General features: G+C 39.7%; 1 protein-coding gene across 7 annotated transcripts in view; it reads left to right on the forward strand.

Annotated features, from left to right (window-relative positions):
* Window positions 1-1,889: 1,889 nt before the first annotated feature.
* CSNK1G3 (casein kinase 1 gamma 3) overlaps window positions 1,890-18,219 on the forward strand; it is a 66,601-nt gene continuing 50,271 nt past the window's right edge. For 4 of the 7 annotated variants that reach the window (XM_032675520.1, XM_032675523.1, XM_032675524.1 and 1 more), the window contains exon 1: window positions 2,251-2,367. The gene's annotated coding sequence lies outside the window, so the exon portion shown is untranslated. Of the gene's footprint in view, window positions 1,993-2,250; window positions 2,372-18,219 lie in introns of those variants that run through there. The other 3 variants (XM_032675522.1, XM_032675527.1, XM_032675521.1) reach the window with 3 other exon arrangements.

Genomic DNA, 18,219 nt, shown 5'->3' on the forward strand with positions numbered 1-18,219 from the left:
ACTTAAGTGGAAAAATATCCTACAGCTTTTGCATAAAAAATAAGCCTCCACTTGTTAGGTTATGACCACCTATTTAGAAAAGCTTGGGAAACACAATATTAGTACCTGTGAAAATGTGTCCACTGATGACACATTTCCAGTTGATGGAAAATTCAAGGACAGATTTCACAAAATGAATCTGGAATCACAGTAATGCAAGACTTGTCTTTGTCTCTGCTTTAGTTGGTTGTGAGATGGCAATGCTTGTGTCTGTCAGGATCCTGCAATACTAATTGGAACCAAGTATATGCTCCCTCCTCTTTGATGAAGCCATCTTTTACAGAAGGGAAACTTTTTAAGCAAAACAGCACAAAGCTCTCTGTATTGTCCTCAGACTGCATCCTGTATGATGCTAGAGAACATCAGGTGAACTGTTGGAGGAAACTTAGAAGTTCTGAAGGTGACTTTATGCTCCACAGGGTAAGTGGGGAGTTACACATTCCTGAGAATGAATGACAAGACATTCCCAAGGCCTGTCTTACATATAAGCACACTGTGAAGTACTTGGCACAAATACAGGGCAATAATCAATGGGCCTAAGTTGCAAGATCCCAGTTAAATATCAGCAAAATCTCTCTTAATGGGAGTAACAGCATAGATTATCTATGGAGAACTTTTGGCAAAAGTAATTCAGTGTCTACTGAGACAATGGAATGAAGCTTGAGCAAATGACTTCTGAAAGTCTCTTGCATCTATATTGCTTGTAATTCTTTGTTCTGCAAGGATTTCTGGAATGTTCTGGAAGATGCAAACTTAACCTAAAAAATTATTTCAACAAGCAATACTCCAAGATCTGTCAGAAGCTGCAACACTTATCCTTTGCATTCTCTTTCTTCCATATGACTGCACAACAAGCTCTTAATAAACTTTTAAAGTTGTTTCTAAGCCTTCAAATGGAAAAAAAAAAATAATTCTTTTACTTAAAGCCTTAGACCTTAGTGGCCTAAATGCTATTCTGTCCTGATTGCAGAACAGGAAAAGGGCCTAAAGATCTTTTGTTTAGCACGAGCGTTGGTACACAGTCTATTTTCTAAAATTTGTAAGTGTATTTTTTTCAATACGGTAGCTCTCGCAGGCATCAGTAAGAGTGGGGTTCTGATTTCCCCGTTTCCTGCAGGGATACACAGGGAACGCAGGATGCCAAGTGCAACTAGCAGGGCGTAACCTCACCCACCTTTAACTACAGCGTCAAATGAGCGGTGCTGCCAAATCTGGGGACCACAAGACGGACAGTAGCACTTTTGAGAACTGCCAGGCGCCGAAGGATGCCGGCATTTCGGGGACCGGTACCCAGTAGAGGACTAAAGAGAGATGCGCTTCCAAGCGCCCCGCGGCTGCTGTCTGGCATTGGATCAGCCGCCGCCGGGCACGGGGCAATCCCTGCAAGCCAGCCCTTCTCATTTTAAACAAGTACCTTAGCCGCTACTAAGGAGAGGCTTGAGGCGAGCGAGGCGCGCAGCTCCTTTGCCGTGGAGGGCTCAGTTTCGCGGGCAGCGGCGGGGCCAGGGCTGGGCGGGCGATCTCCGCCCTGTGCCCGAGGCGCGAAGGGACCTCTCAGAGCGCCCCGGGCCGGCCCCGCCCCTCACGCTGCCCCGCCCCGCCTGGCCCTCAGTGGCTGTCCGCTCTGCCCACCCGCAAGCCCCGCCCCCTCCCCGGCTCTCCCCGCCCCTCGATTGGCCGGTGCTCCCTGTCAATCAGCCGCGAGAGGGCGAGTGGCGCGTCCCGCCCGCGGCGCGTCCCGCCCGCAGCGCCTGAGCCGCGCTGGGGAGGGGCGTCCGCTCCGAGCGCCGCCGCCACCGGTCTCTCTACCTCCCTTTCTCCCTCCGCCCCGGAGCGCCCCCCCGGCCAGCCCCGCTTCCGAGCCCCCGCGGCAGGGGCGGGGCGGGGCGGGAAGCGGTACCGGAGGTGAAGGGCCGCACGCCGAGCCTGCGCCCCGCTCCCCTCGTCTCGCCGGTAGGTCTCCGTCCCGGCCGCCTCTCGGAGCGGCGGCAGCCGCAGCACCCCCGTGGGCCGAGGACTTGGAGCGGCTCCCTCCCCGTTCCCCCGGTGGCCGCGGGGCGGGCAGGGGCCGCGGCGGCTGTCGAGGCGGCCGCCCGGGCTGCGTGGAGCGGGACGGCTGTGCCTGTGCGGGGGCCGTGCCCGGGGGTGCGGCGGGGCCGGCGGGCGCTGCCGCCGGGGGCCTGCGGGGCTCGGCCGGCGCGGGAGGGGCCCCGCGCGTCCCTGCGGCTGCGCTCCCGGCTGGCAGGAGCCGCCGCTGAGAGACCTCCGGGTGCCCTCTCCCGAAGGAGCGCTTCCCTGGCGGGCACCGAGTCGGGTTTGCAGGAACGAGTGAGTAAGTTCGCTTTTCTGTTCTGTAGAAGCAGGTTGCTAGAGTGCAGTTGTGCTGGGTTAGCGGGTTAGAGTCAAATTGAGCTGCCAGTGTTCTGCTTTTTTATTTTTGCCTTTTATTTTGCTTTTTATAAAGTTATTTACAAACACACTCTGAATATAGTGGTTTTAAGTTTGGTTAATTAAAGTCTCGAAGAGTGATGTTTGAGGTGATTCGCCGTGGAACTTGTGCAGAGCTTATTTTCAGGCATTCCTATTGACTTTGCTGGTACACCCTTAAGGAGCGTTAAAGTGACATGCAGTGTGTGAAAGGAATTGGAATGTAATCGAAGATTCTTTTTTTTTTTTTAGTACCCTTTGTACGTAAGACTTTTGTAAGTACATACATAGTTAGAAATACATACTGTGGAAAACTATCCTCTATTTTGCATGTCCTTAAGTATGTTCATAAGTGAGGAACACTGTTAAGCATATTAAGCCTTGATACCTGGGTTATGACTACTTGTAGGGATAAACAACTTCCCTGCTCTGTAGACTCACACCTTTTCAGAACACAGATTAGTATCATGTAGATGCATTTTGTCCTGAGCTCCACTGGGATGTTAAAATCCAAAATGGGAGTAATGCAATTTTACTTTTAGAGGGAAAAGATAAGGTAGAGATTTCTGTGTTAACTATATTTTAGGGGATGTCTTCTCTCGACCTCAACATCCTTTAGTCAGTTTCTTTTGAATGGAGAGGTTTCAACAGTTAAACAGTATTTTCAGTGGAAACAAGTGGTATTTTATTATGCTGGCTTGAAAAGGAGAAATTACCTTGCAAACAGCAGACTAGTTACATCAACTGAGGATGACTTTCAGCTAATGAAATTAGGTAATGAAATTAATCTTTTTCTCTTACCACTCTACTTTTGAATCAAATAGTTGTATTGGCTTATAAAATGTAAATGAATTTTAGAATCTAGATTACCAGTTCTGATATAGTGATACATCACGTTTTCTGTAGGGATTTTTTTTTTTCCTCTGTGATCAAAATATGTGTATTTAACGTTAGTTAAGAGATTCAGCCTGTTTGTTTGGAAGAATTACAGGCCCTATCTTAACCTTTCTGAAGTTGTTCTTCCCTAAAAAAAAAAAAAAGTAACTGAACCTACATAAGAGTTTTTCCTCATCCAGTTTACTTATTTACAATTAACAAGGCTGATTTTACTTCTTGTGGTAATTTTTCAGTTTTTAATAGTCTCAGATTAAGTGCATTTTTAAAGCTGATGCAGTTTATCAAAACTTAGTGTCCCCACTGCATCTGCAAGGTTTGTCCCATGAAAACAGGGCTGTTCATGGTTCACTAGTTACTAAATTGTTCTGTGATTAGAAATTTCAAAGTTACATGCATTTGTAACATCTTTACTTTTGTCTTAAAAACTCATTTAAAAAATATTAGGAAGTTTCCTGCTGTTGAAGATAAATTTAATTTAGATATGTCTTTGAGACAAAAATAGATCAAATGTGAAGAATAGGGAAGTGCCAGTGGTTAGTTTTCTTCAGTATCTTCTAATTATAAGGAGAACTTTCTAAGGAACTAATCAACTGTAGTAACTTTATTTAAGGAACTAATCAACTGTAGTAACTTTATTGAACTTTTCTGAAATTATTCCAGCTGAACATTTTTTGTCAGTCTGTTGTAAACAAAACGTATAGCTACTTCTTTACGTTTTTCTTTTTACTTTTAACTGATTTTTTTGGAGTGGCATACATAAAAGTAATAATGTGATTAGAGGCATACATAAACCACAGGAATCACAAAGTTGTAAGGGAGTTTGACATACTGTTTCTTCAAAGTTTAAGCTCATCGATTCAGCTGCAGATTAATGGCAGGAGTTCTCAGTCAATCTTTCATACCTCACCTGAGGCTGTAAGAGCAAAATGCCTGACAGTACTTAGAGGAAGATTGGGACAGTGCTTATCAGCGGTGGGCTGTGTTTAGATGATCTTAAAATGAAGATGATACCTGGGAGTTGTTTAACAGTGAAAATTGTATGTTTCCAACTAATGTACCCTGGAAGAGTAGGCAAAAGAATTAAAACGTTTTTTGCTTTGCTTTTGGGCCTTTAACACTCTTTCAAAGGTGTTTTGAGACTTCTATGTAATTGGTTTCCTATATCTATTAAAAGGTAAAAAAGTAACTTTGGTGTAATTGTTGTATACTTTCTGACAATCCTTAATTTGATTTTTTTTTTTTTGCTATGTAGGCATTTTAATGCTTCCTCAATGCTGCTGCAAAACCAAATGCAGTGAAATCAAGCCTGCTGCTGCTGAGCTTGTTTTTCTAAGTGTGTTTCTGAGTAGCATCTTAGACACTGTCACTAATGTTCTAGTGGTTTGTGAGCCAATGCTGAAATAGCTGGGTGAAGAAAAATGTGTGTGTTTAAGCTAAACAGTTGCATGAATAAAAGCAGACTAGTAAGAAAGTAGTTAAACACTAGGCTGATGATCACAGATAAAGACAGTGACTGGGATGTCTAACCCTCCCTGTGATCTTAGGTAAGCCACTTATAATTTAATGTCTCCTCTTTGGCAAAGGGGAGGTGTAGAAGAGGAGACATTGCACACCAGTCCATGCTGCAGAATAGGTTTGGTTTGTGGTTACTTAGGGAGCTTTCTGAAAGCAGTACTTTCAGAAGAAGTTTTGAAACTCTTAGTAAGTAGTAAAGTACTGAGCTAGGTTAAAAAAGTATGGATTAATTTATTTTAGTCAGATTTAGCTCACCTGTTAAATTTAGTTCTAATGTTTTATGAGTGGTATATTCATTGCCTTAAATTAATAAGTAGGAGGATTCTTTCTAAAAAAAGGTGTAGAGAATATTTATAAATATTAAATATGCAACACTTTGAGAGTAATATAAACGTATTCACCAGTGTTTTCTTCTAGAATGTTTATTTTACTTCATGTTCCTTCATTTGTGACAGAGAGCATTTTTCACAGCATTTTTAACATCCACTCTTCCCTCTCTTGTTTATTCCTTTATCTGATGTTTTTGAGAATGTCTATAAAAACTTTTTAATAGATAAAATCCACTCTTGGCTGTTCAAAAAGAGGTATTTTATACAAAATAAGTATACTGTAGGTATGGAAAGCTGTAAAATTTTCTCGCTGTTTGTGTGTCTGGTGTCCTGCCTTGTGCAGTGGAGTTAGGAATGGGGGGAGACATTGATCAGTCAGAACTGTCTTTGCAAAAATGTTTACTCAGATAACTGCAGGTCACAGAAGTCCATGACAGACACACAGGTAAGATTTGCATATTGAAGTAGGTTTATTACTTAATCTGACTTTGTGTAGAACATCACTAATATAATTACAATGGTGTGTTCTCAGGCTTTATGATCTTCTCTGTAAGCTTACTAGCCAGTTATGCTTTTAACATACAAAGACTTTTTAGTAACTGTTTTGCTTAACTGAGATCTATTAGTAATTTAATGTCATTTTCCTAGAAATAATTTTCCCCCTAGATTTACCTGGGTGGTAATTTATACTCTTCATCAACCATGTTTTAATTTTTTTATTTTTTTTTTTTTAATTGAGACAGGATGTGGACTGTAACAGTGATGGATGATGTCCTTTTCAGTAGTCCAAAAATACAGAGATATTTTATGACAAGCAGAGCCTAGATTTCAGTTTGAAATGTGTGGCTTGCCACACTTTCTTACAGTCTCTGGAATTATTCACTAGGTAATTTGTGGGGTGCTATGCTCTTTTTTCAGTAAACCATGTACAATAACAGAATGTAGATGGAACAGATTCCAGCGGCAGCATAGTTAAAGGTGCTGTTTGGGTGGCAGCTTGTCTGTGGAGGTTGCTGAGAACAAGTGTGGTGTCCTTTAAGAGATGCACTCAACCATTTGTGGAACACCAGCCATTACAGCTGTGTTCCAGGTTGTTGAAAAGGCTATCCCTCTCTACTTCCAGGTATTCCCCTGCTTCATTCCCAGCTGTGCAGCTCTCTGTGCACTCCTGCTCTGCATCTTGTCTCCTGTGTCTTCCACTGAGTTGATTCAGCTTCTGTTCAGTGTGAGTTACTGTCGAGTGTGTGAGCTTTCTGTGGGATTAGGAGGTCTAATGGCTTCATGGAGGTATTGGAGCACTGAGGCAGGAGCAGCAGGTAGTGTGGCCACCTGTAGCAGGAGGAGAGTGCCATTGTACCAACCCATTATTTTGTCTAATTGCATTTTTCATAACAAAATTTCAGACTTAGGTTCTATTGTAGCCTTAAAATGGTTCTTTTTGGTTCAGTGTGTCTTTGAGCTTGAAGTGCTAATTATGTAGTAAATGTTGCATCTGTTATGTTGTGAAAGCTGCATGGGCTGTATTTTTGTATAAAATGCTTTAAAGATTTGTATAAAATGCTTCTGGCAGGTTACCTTTGTGATATTGGAAGCTGTGATTTAATCCAAGGTAGGGCACACCTCTGCAGCAATGAAGAAAGTACTATTTAAAAATTGTATTGTTATATGTAGAAAAATCCCATGAGTACCTCTCTGTATTTAAGGCTCTAAGCATTTTCCATTTTAGGTCTCTGAATTTAAATGAAGCAGCCAACATGACTGTATGTAAAGGCATGGAAGACTTCATATTTCAACAGCTTTTTAATGTAATGGTATAAAGTGATCAACATAACTGGTCTACTCTGGCCTCCAATTGGGAGGTCTGGAGACACACCATCTATAACGCTGCGGATGTCTTTGAGAACACATGCAGGATCACTCTCGAGGAGAAAAGACAACGCAGAAAGAATCGTGCCTTGCAGAATATACCACTTAAGGAGTCTTTCTGCTGTGCCTTCTGCAACCAGACCTGTCTATCTCGTATTGACCTCTTTAGCCACCAATGTACTTGTAGCAAATATGAGTAGAGCCCTTCCCAGATCTTTGTTCGTGAAGCCCAGCCATGATGATGATGATAAAGCAATCTTAGAAAGGAGTTCAGTGTTGCTTTAGGGGAGATCTGCTAGCTTAAAATGAAGTACATATTTAATTTCAGATACTATTGATATTTTTGATGGCAGTATGATGTCCACAAAAATACAGCTATCTTTAATCCTAAGTGTGCAGTAATTGTGGGAATATGAAGTAATACTACAGAGATTGGAGCTGGACATGATTGAATTAAGGTCATGTTTCACTCTAACCTCAACCACTAGTATTTTCTTAGTTGTGTCTTGCAAATACTTTTTTCCAAAAACAAAGAAGTTCAGTATAAAATGTTTTTTCTTTCTCTTTCTGTGGAAGATCACCTCAATTGGTACGCATTAATTTCTTGTGATGGTCTAGGAGCACGTTGCTCTGTGTATCAGGTTATAAAAGTTTCTGTTTAACATTTGCTGCAGTAGGCTAAGGCATCTCTAAATGTGGAGAAATAACAAATGATGAAACTTGAATTTATGGGTAGCAGTAAAGAGGGACAGAAGAATTTTTCTAACAGACAACAGGAAGACAGAATGACCAGATTTTCTCTTAAGCTTTTGTCAGACTGGGAGGTAAATGTCTTTGCCTTTCAGAAATGCTCTTTGAATCTCTGATCTAAATTTTCCAGTTTTGAGCTTTTGAGTGAAATCTGTTTATTATACTTTGAATTTTCTTCTAAAAAAAAAAAAAGTCTATTTTTAAAAGAAATAAGGAATTTTTATCTGCAGTTCTCTCATCTGCTGCCTATACAAATATGGAACTTTTTGGGTGCTTTTTACCGGGCTTAGATTGTTATGCCTTTGAAAATAAGTTCCTATAAGCTTCATAAAATCAATTTACATAGTAGATATTAGCTATCCATGGTGAAGAAAGGATGTTATCTGTTCTGTATTCAGCTTGTAGCTTGTAGTACTAGGCCAGCAATAGTATATCTCCTTGCTGAGTGAGAAGGGAATGTGTTATTGTGGGAAGAAACAAGGGGTTTTGCAAAAAAAGAGAGCTCAAGATTTATCAGAGGGAAGCCTGGGAATACTGTGGAAACATGGAAGATATCCAACAAGCTGAAATTGCTGTACTGAGTCTGTGTGGGCGTTGAACACTAATCTGTAGATAGCTAAGCTTAGCTAATATTGATGCTTTTGAGGAACAATTTGCTTAGTCTGAATCTGTTGTAGTCTTCCTAAGTAGTACATTAAGAGTTTACTACACAGTGCTTATATCAAAATACCAACATTTTCTCATTTTAGTGCTTGAGAATTCTTTTTAATTAAAATCCTTGTAGTGAAGTAGTTGTTTCAGACCTTGGAAAACCGATGTCAATAGCATCAGGTTATTTTGTTCGCAGAACTTTGAGTTTACACTAGATGATTTCATATTCAGTATTGTTTGGTTTTGTATAAAGCATTGAGAAACTTGTTTTTTCCCCTCAGTTCCATGGGAAATCAGTGGTTTAAGTATGTTTTATATTACATTACTGTTGATAAATCTACGATCTTACCTAGTGTTTTTCATTGAATTTGTGTCACTATGCATCTTATGCAGTCAATACAAAGGTGGCAAGCATGATTCTAATTGGTGTGGTGTCTGAGACTTCACCATACCATTTTATTCCACATTAAGCTTATAAAACAAGAAAAAAAAAGTTTTTACCGTTTAGAGGCTGTAATGCTCTAGTTTCAATTTAATAAAGGCATTTTAGGTATACATTGCAGTGAAAGCCATACAAGTGAGGAGAGTTGCAAGTATATTTCATAGCAAAGTAGTTGGATTGCTGTAGAAGGTACCTATTTAGTTTATGGAGGCTATTAAGAGAGCAGAATCACTTGATTACTGTGTAGTTTTTTATTGTCAGAAAACCTTGACAGATTTATAGCTGCAAAACTTACTCTGGAAACCTTTTCCTGTGCTGTGAGTTATCCCTTTCCTTATATGTGAAGTTGTATAACTTGACTTTGGCTCCCATCTAAGTTTTTGAAGTAGAATCTGACCATGTGATTAAAGATAAGTGAGAGGAGGAATTGTCTCAGTGAATTAGAAATGCTTTTAATTTTGACAACTGATCTTCACAGTTGCTGTGGAATGCTACAGCACACTATGTACTTTATCCTATCAAAATTCTAACCTGAAGACAGAATTAGTGTCTTTTGGACTTTGAGAAAATGTTTGGGGGTTTTTTTCCCTTCATATAGTGCTGGAAGGCTTCACTTTAGTGCTTAATTTTGTATTCACATGTAGTTACGGTGTTAGATGAAATGCAGTGTTCTTTTTGCTTTGTTTTCTAACTTTTAGATGTGTTAACTTTACAGTTTCTCTGGCCTAGTTTAAAGCTAATCTGTACCTTTCAGTTGTTCTGCTGTGACAGTTTAGTGTTTGATGTAGAAAATTGAAGCCTCCATTATGTAGTATTAGCTAGCTCAGCACTAGCTTTCTGTCAGCTGTGGACAATATAGCCCATTTAAGTTTGTATGAGTGTGGTGAGGAAAAAATGGAAAAAGCAAATGACTGAAATATTGCTTAACTATCAGTGATATCCTTTCTCTGCTCTATAGTAAATCAGCCTTCATACTGTCATATTAGATTTTTAAAAATTATTCCTTGTGTTATGCTTCTCCTTTCTGAAAACTGACTTTCAACTTTTACTCTAAAATGATGATTATATGTTAGTGCAAGAAGTATGGACGCACCAAAGTTTTAATCAAGTAAATGCATTCACTGGCATGGAATCCTGAAGTGAAGTTGGTGAGATTTTGTTGTGAAAGCCTATGATGAAGTGCAATTTGTGGATTAGGGCCAAACTTGTCTTCGAGGTCAATGAGAAAATATAAATGTTTATGCGGTGACCAGAGATAGCAATCTTCAATTGGTCTTTGTTTTGAGTTAACAGAGATGAAGTGATTGCACAGAGATCTTAATTGCTACATAGTTGGTCCAGTCTGTCACTTGTGAAAAATTGTATTGAGCTGGGGTGACTCTGAGTGCTCTACAGGTCTTTTGATGTGACAGTATTTTGACCAGAACTGGCAATTGGGTGGTGGAGAACCATGAAGTTTGTTAGGTAGTAACCTTTCAAGTGACAAAATTAAATTTACAGAACAGATACTGAAGTTTGGGTGTTGACAGCCCTCAGATTTGTTTATGTGACTTTAAACCTTGGTACAAGAAAAATTACACTAGCTTAACTAGAATAGACTTTCTAAACAAGCTTCAATAAAGATGAGGTATATTTTTGGTTACTTTTTGTACAAAGGAAGGTTTGATTAAATGTGTTAATAAAACTGCTTTTCTGCTAGATTTTGTGCATTAAAGGAGGATTATGTGTGGCCATATTTGGTTTGCTGGTGAACTTTCCCTAGGGAAATAGCTATATGCATGCAAATTGAAAAACTCCTTCCAGAATCTCGAACTAATTGTGTTCATTGAAAGTAGTGTGTGGCAGTTGATACTGTAAATGATAAATGTAATTTTTTTTTTATTTTTTTTTTTTAGTATATGTACAACTAGAGAAGAAAACATGGCTTTTTAGAAGTCTTGGTTGTGTAAATTTTTATTCATGAGAAAGCCATTTGGATTTACCTTGACATTTTCAATTAGGCTGCTTCTTTGAGTGCATCTCATTGATAAGTGTTTGTGGACTGAGACTGTATCTATGTAGACTTAGTTTCAGTTACATAAAATTCTGTTTTATGGGGAAAAAATCATACAAATCTGTAACAGTAAGCAATTTGTTTTCTTAAACCTTAATTTTCAGGTATGCTGACAGTCTAATTTGTACACCAACATCAATAAATTCTGTTCTTGTTTTGTTTTGCAAAACTACTGTGCTAATATAGAATGGGTTGATATTACAGAATGTAGAAGTACAAAAAGACTGCACACTGCCTGAACAGTATATTTGTCTTAGTTACTCATAGAAAGTGAACTGAAGAATCTGTGAAAAACTTAGACCTCTAAGTAAAAAAGAAGTGGTAATGTAGAAGGTACTTGAGATGCAAACATCGTGTTGTTGGAAGTTCTGGTAATGCAAACAAAGTTTACCTGCGCTTGTGACCTGCTAGTTGCCTTGGAGTGCTGAAGAGCACAAATCAAAATAGGTGTTTTGAAGCCATGCACAATGAGAGACAAATTGCACAGCTGAACACCTGCATGATCTGTTGTAAGGAGATTTCATTTACCTTTGAAATTAGGATATTATATTTGCTTTCTTAAATAAACAGGTGTCTTCTAAAGTGTGAAGAATTTGATGTGCATGTGATCAAAAAGTAGCAGTTGCTTTGTGTGTTTTCCCTCTTTGCTGCTGAAACTCTGGGAAAGATTTCGAAGTTAGTAATATATTATGTACTTTTTCTCTGTGGAATAAATGTGGAGAGTGTGGGATCCCTTGTTCAGTATTTTGAAAGGCAAGCTGGCAGGGAAAGAAAGCGAGCAGTGGTTTTTGATGGCCTGAGTGTGGTTGCTGCCGAAGCTGATTCAGGTACATCATTCCTTCTTGTATGTCCCATGTGTTTTTCATGTTATTATTGTGGAGACAGCAGTCCTCCTATGCGAAACTGAAAAAGCCCATCTTTTTTTCTTAGATGAATTCACATCTGCTGCAAAATATTGGGGTTTTTTAGGGAAAATGATGTTCCTTCAGAGGATTTGCATGTTCCTTTTACAGTGCTTCCAAGGTAGTTGTTTACCTAACTGAAGTCAAAATAAGTACCTAGAGTAAAGTATTCCTTGATGACTTAATTAACATCTGAAAGGATGAAGAAGTTTGAGGTGTACTAGAGGTGGTAGAAAGGAAAGAGCAGATAATACCAAGTTGTATTTTGATTTTTTATGTTAAAAAATTAAAAAAAACCTATAAAACTAGGCTTCATTGGACTTCGAAGAATAAGATTGAACTTCCCCAGTTGTATGAAGTGGATTCCATTTTTGAGAGCAAAATGAGTTACTGATGAATAAGTTTTCATTATGTTGAGTTTGCAATTAGAAAATACCTTCTAAGACTTGTAAAATGATTCAGTAATGAGCAATTTTGATAATGCAGTTGATAGCTGAAGAGAGAAATTGTGTCAGGAGAAGTTTGTTTGGAAATGTTTTTTGTTTTTTTTCAAGGCTAATATCATGAGTTTGTACCATCTGTGGAAGTTTTTTGTACTGAATATTTCACCACACTGATTTTCTTGTTAATTTTGACTGAAATGCTAAAGACTTCGCTTTTTTTTTTTTTCCTACTTTGGAAATATGAAAAATGATGGAATAATATTTTTGTTACATTAATTAAATTATGCAATGAATCTTAACTTTTTATCTTAGAGTTTGCCTAGGAAAGTAATATACACAAAAAAAAATCTATAGACATATTTATTTCTAACATAAATCATTGGAACAGCAACTCAAGTCTTTTGGGTCACATGGAGATCATGTGAAGGCCTGAATTTCTCTCATTAGACTAATTTAAAATAATGAAATATTCAATGATTAAAGAGTGGAATAATTTTTCATGAAAAACATGGATCTGACTAAATCAGATCTGACTAAATCTAATTTTAGATATATTTCTCAATTCAAATTCTGTCTCAAGAGTTTTTCAAAGTTAGAAACTGCTGTCCTAAACTTTGAAGGGTCCTTCAATTGTGAGCATTTTTGCTGTGGATTTGGAATTTCATAGGTGTTTTCTGTTGCATGGAGATATGTATATAAAAATGAATGAAAATTATGCAGTCATTTAAAGGTAGGTGTTCTTACTAGCCTTAACTTTCCACAAGACATACAAAAATACCAGAAATAGTTGATTTGATATTTAAATTTTATATTGATGATCTCTCAATAAATCTCTTGTTCTTGAGCTTAGTTTCAGATTTGTACTATGAATTGCAGATTTTCTGCTGTTAAATACTTCAAAAGGAGTTTTGTTGAATAAAATCCCGTATTATTCTCTCTGTAGTCCAAAAGTATTTGTAACATCTAAATGAATATTGGAAAATGAATGTGACTGTGCTTCATCTCTGGTAAGGGCTTCTTAGTAGATGAAATATTCCATAAAAACTATGTGTAATGCTGGAGAAAGGCTTTTGGAAATCTGTGGCAGAGGCATTGGAAACTTTCTCTGAACTCCTATAGAAGGTGTGAAGAGAAGCTGTGCTGCTAGATTAATATCAGTGCCAAAAATCATGAGACCTTGGGAGTAGAACTATGTGAACAAAGACACTTGAGGGGTGAGAAGAACTGCAGAGGTATGAAAATGCCAGGAGCCTGAGTGAATTTTAAATACCTTGGGCTTAAACCAGGGATGTTTTTTTTACTCTCATAGAATGATAAAATACCCTGGGTTGGAAGGGACCCACAAGGATCATCAAAGTCCAGCTCCTGCAAAGGACAGCACCAGTAATCACACCATGTGCCTGACAGGCTTGTGCAAATGCTTCTTGAACTCAGACAGGGTTGCTTCTGTGACTACTTCCCTGGGGAGCCTGTTCCAGTAGCCAAGAACTCTCTGGCTGAAGAACCTTTTCTGAAAATGTAACCTAAACTTGCTCTGACACAGCTTTGTGCCATTCCTTTGGGTTCTGTCACACGTTACCGCAGAGAAGAGATCAGTGCCTGCCCCTCCTCTTCCCCTCCCTAGGAAGTTGTAGACTGCAATGAGATCTCCCCTCAGGCTCCTCCAGGCTGAACACACCAAGTGACCTCAACCACTCTCATACGGCTTTCCCTCAAAAGGCCCTTCACTGTCTTCATTGCCCTACTTTGGATGCTCTCTAATAGCTTAATATCTTATGTTGTGGTGCCCAAAACTGCCACAATATTCAAGGAGAGGCTGCCCCAGTGCAGAGCAGAGTGGGACAATCCCCTCCCTTGACTGGCTGGTGATGCTTTGCCTGATGCCCCCCAGGACATGATTGGCCTTCCTGGCTGCCAGGGCACTGCTGACTCATATTCAACTTACCACTGACCAGGACCCCTTTCCCTGGTACTGCTTTCCAGCATCTCATTCCCCAGTCTGTACACACATCCGGGGTTGCCCCATCCCAAGTGTAGAATCTGGCACTTGTTCTGTTAAACTTTATAACTTCGTACAGCTGGTGATTGCCCGGTCCTCTAATTTGTCAAAGTCTCTCTTCAGGGCCTCTCTGCCCTTGAGGGAGTCAAGAGCTTCTCCCAGTTTAGTATTGTCAGCAAACTTACTTATTATTCCTTCCAGTCCTTTTGTTCAAGTTGTTTTGAAGATGTAGAAGAGAATTGGTCTGAGGACGGAGCCCTGTGGAACCCTGCTACTGACTGGACACCACTCTGATGTTACTCCATTCACTATAACTCTTTGTGACCAACCTGTGAGCCAGTTGCTAACCCATCACATGATTTTGTCCTGGGAGAAGGATCCTGGAGAGACAGTATCAAAAATCTTTACAGAAATCCCAAAAGATTATATCAGCGAGCTTCCCTTGGTCATCTAGGTGGGTTACGTTGTAATAAAAGGACATGAAGTTTTTCAAGCAGGTCTTTTCTCTCATGAAGCTGTGCTGGCTGTGACTGATCACTGCATTGCCCTTCAGGTGTTTTTCAATATCTCCCAGAATAATCTTCTCCACAGTTTTACCAGGCACTGAAGTAAGACTGACCCTATAGTTTCCAGGGTCATCCTTCTTGCCATTCTTTAAAACAGACAATGATAGCCAGCTTCCAGTCAACTGGGACCCCTCCAGATTCCAAAGGCCATCAAGAAAGGCCACATGATAACATTAGCCATGTCTTTGAGTATTCTCAGATGAATCCCATCAATCCTCATAGATTTGTCGGTATCCGTTTGGAGCAGCAGATCTTGGGCGTGTCCAGAATCAACTGGGAGTTTTTCATTCTCATAGCCATGGTTCTCCAGATTAGGGTGCTGGGCCCTCCTTCCACCATCATTGGAGTTGAAGACTGAGGCAAAGAAAGCCTTGTCTCTGTCCCTGTTTGTGAGGTGACCATCCTCATTCTCTAATGGGCCAATGTTATTTCCAACTGCCTTTGGCAGTTTTTATTGTCCCCCACAGTTCTGACAGCTTCAACTCCAACTGAGCTTTGGCGCATGCATTTTCCCCCTGCAATAGAAAGCATCATCCCTGTATTCCTCCCGTGTCACGTGACCTTGCTTCCACTGGGCACACACCTTCCTTTTTTGCCTTATGTCTGAAAGAAGACCCCTGCTTAGCCAAGCCAACCTTCTGCCTCATCTACTTGACTTCTACTCCTGTGCCCTTAGAAGGTGGTAGTTAAAAAATGACCAGCACCGATGGACCCCAGAACCTTCAAAAAGATTTTCCTGGGGGACCTTACCTACTGGTTCCCTCAGCAGCCTGGAGTCTACTCTCCTCATGTTGAGGTTTTGCTGGCACTTTTCCTCCTGACGCAGAGGTCTTAAATTCAGTCTCTTCGTGGTTTCTGTGGCCAAGGTGGCTGCCAATCTCCACTTCTCTCACAAGATCCAATCTGACAAGGAACAAATCAAGGAGGGCACTTTTGCTTTTCACCTCCTTTAGTACCTGTACCATGAGGTTATTACCCAGATGTTTTAAGAATCTTCTGGACCTGTTTGTGCCAGCTGTATGATGCTCCCAGTTAACATCTGGCAAGTTGAAATCCCGCATAAGGATGAGGGCAGTTGTTTGGGAAATATCCTAGTTCCTCAAAGAATAATTCATTGGTGTCATTGTCCTGTCTGAGAGGTCTATTGCAGACTCTGAGGATGACATCTGCATTATTTGTTTACCCCTTAATCCTTATCCAGGGGCTCGTAACTGTGCCACTGCCAACTGTGAGCTCTGTACATTCCAGCCCCTCCATTACATACAACGCCACCCCACTGCCTCACCTGCCCTTCCCGTCCCTCCTAAAGAGCCTACAACCATTGAACACCAAAACTGGTGTGCCATCCCATTGCTTATCACTGGCAAGCCTGTTTGTCCTTTTCCTTCTTCCAATCTAGTTTAAATCTCTATCAATTTTTTTACTTTCCTCTACAGTTCTTCTGCTAGTAAATGCTTTCCTTAAAATTAGAGAAAAATGTTAGTATGCTGGTACTAGCAGTGATATAGGATTTTGTAATTAAACTGTGAAAGCCGTTGCATGTGATACCTAAGGGAGCAGTTATGGTTGCGTGTTTCATTTAACTTTGTCACTCCTGGCACTGGAATGTTTTATTTTGCAGCTTTGATATTCTCTTTATCAGTTTATTTAGGAGTAAATCTGGAACATGAAAAAGGAATTAAGTAGATAGTTAGTCTGCGTTTTAAAGGTGACTTGCACACTTGAATTGTTGTGACAACACCTTGGAATATGTAAACTTGCATATAATTACAGTGGTGCTACTGCTGCAGACTTAGGCATTTGAGAAATGTCTGAATAAGGAAGGTGCTTAAATGAGTTATTCTTTTACTCTGTCTTATATAGTGTCCTAGAGAGTCTTCATTGCTACAGAACAGGGTTCTTGTGTGGCATATAGTATTTGGTAGTGTTAAACGGGACATTTTCAACTGAGATTCAGAGAGCTGTGTAGACTTATATCTCTCTAACCTAGGGATGTCTGAAATATTTTTCAGCAGTAGTTGTGAGAGAAATTGTGGTTGAGTGGGTATGTATGATCTTTGGTAGTGATGTAATCTAAAGAGTTGGCAGTTGTTCCCAGGGCACTTGCAAAAGGAGAACTTTAGTATGAATATGATTAGATGGCTTGATCAAATTCTTGCAGCCCTGCAAGAATTTTTCTTGTAGCTGGTGTTGCACTGCACGATTAGGTTTTGAATACTGAATCAAGGAGGAAAATATTAAGAGGATTTAAAGGAAAATTTCTCCAGTGTATATATAGGTAAAGTTACCTCACAGATTTTCTGTAGCAGCATATGTTTCCTTAATGTGTTCTTTTGGGTGATGTGTGAACTTGGAACAATAGCAGCAAAGTTGTTGAATATACCAAGTGTATAAAGGAACAGACAGATCCTGACTATGTTTTTCTAAATCACCTGTTTACTCACCATGTATGTAATATTAGTGTTTATTTTCAGTGCCTTTAATCTGTTTTCTATATGTCTATTTCTGTATGGATTCTTAGGGAGTTTTCAGTGTTCCGAGTCCTTCAGGTTGATACAACTACACAACATGAATTTATATAAAAAATAGATTGATTATACTGGTGAATTGAAGGATCACTTTGTTTACACGCCTGTACAGTTCCATTAAAACTCATTCAGTTGCTCTCTGTGTGGAATTTTATTCATCAGAGGGAATGAAAAACAAACTTTTGAAGCAAACTGTTTTTTCTGAGTTGGAGTCTTTGTCTATTAAGCAAGTTTTGTGTGCAGATCATCAATGTGTAAAACATCTCTCATCTTTGAGAGAAGAGTTGTCTGTCTGTCCTCTTCAAATATCACAAATTGCTTATTTAACCTTTAGGCAATAGGTGTCTTTAGGGAATGATTCCTTTGGTACTTGCATTGACTTTGTTGAAGTATTTAGTCACCTATCATAATGTGGGAAAAACATCACTGAAGTTGTGAGTTCAAGTGCCTGAAAGTTTTGCAGTTCTAATGCATGTGGGTGAATTACAACGTTTGTGTAATGGAGCAGAGAACTGAGCAAACCCTCCTGAGCTAGCAATAACTACTGTAATTCCAGAGCTAGTGGTTTACTAGCTTGGTGAATCCAAGTAGTAAGTTTTGCCTTTTGGCTTCTTACATCAAACGTGGTAGAAGCAGTACTGTCAGAATTATTTAATTCTCTATGGACCCAATAAATACAGTTGACCTTAGGTGCTTCTTCACTGGGTAATTTGTTTTGGGATGGTATTTGTTTTGGGATGGTATTACTACAGTCTTGTGGCTAAATTTATTCCCGTAAATTTGAGTCTATACTCTGTTTAAGTTATGTGTTG

This window comes from Chiroxiphia lanceolata, chromosome Z, assembly GCF_009829145.1.
Source record: "Chiroxiphia lanceolata isolate bChiLan1 chromosome Z, bChiLan1.pri, whole genome shotgun sequence".
NCBI lineage: Eukaryota > Metazoa > Chordata > Aves > Passeriformes > Pipridae > Chiroxiphia > Chiroxiphia lanceolata.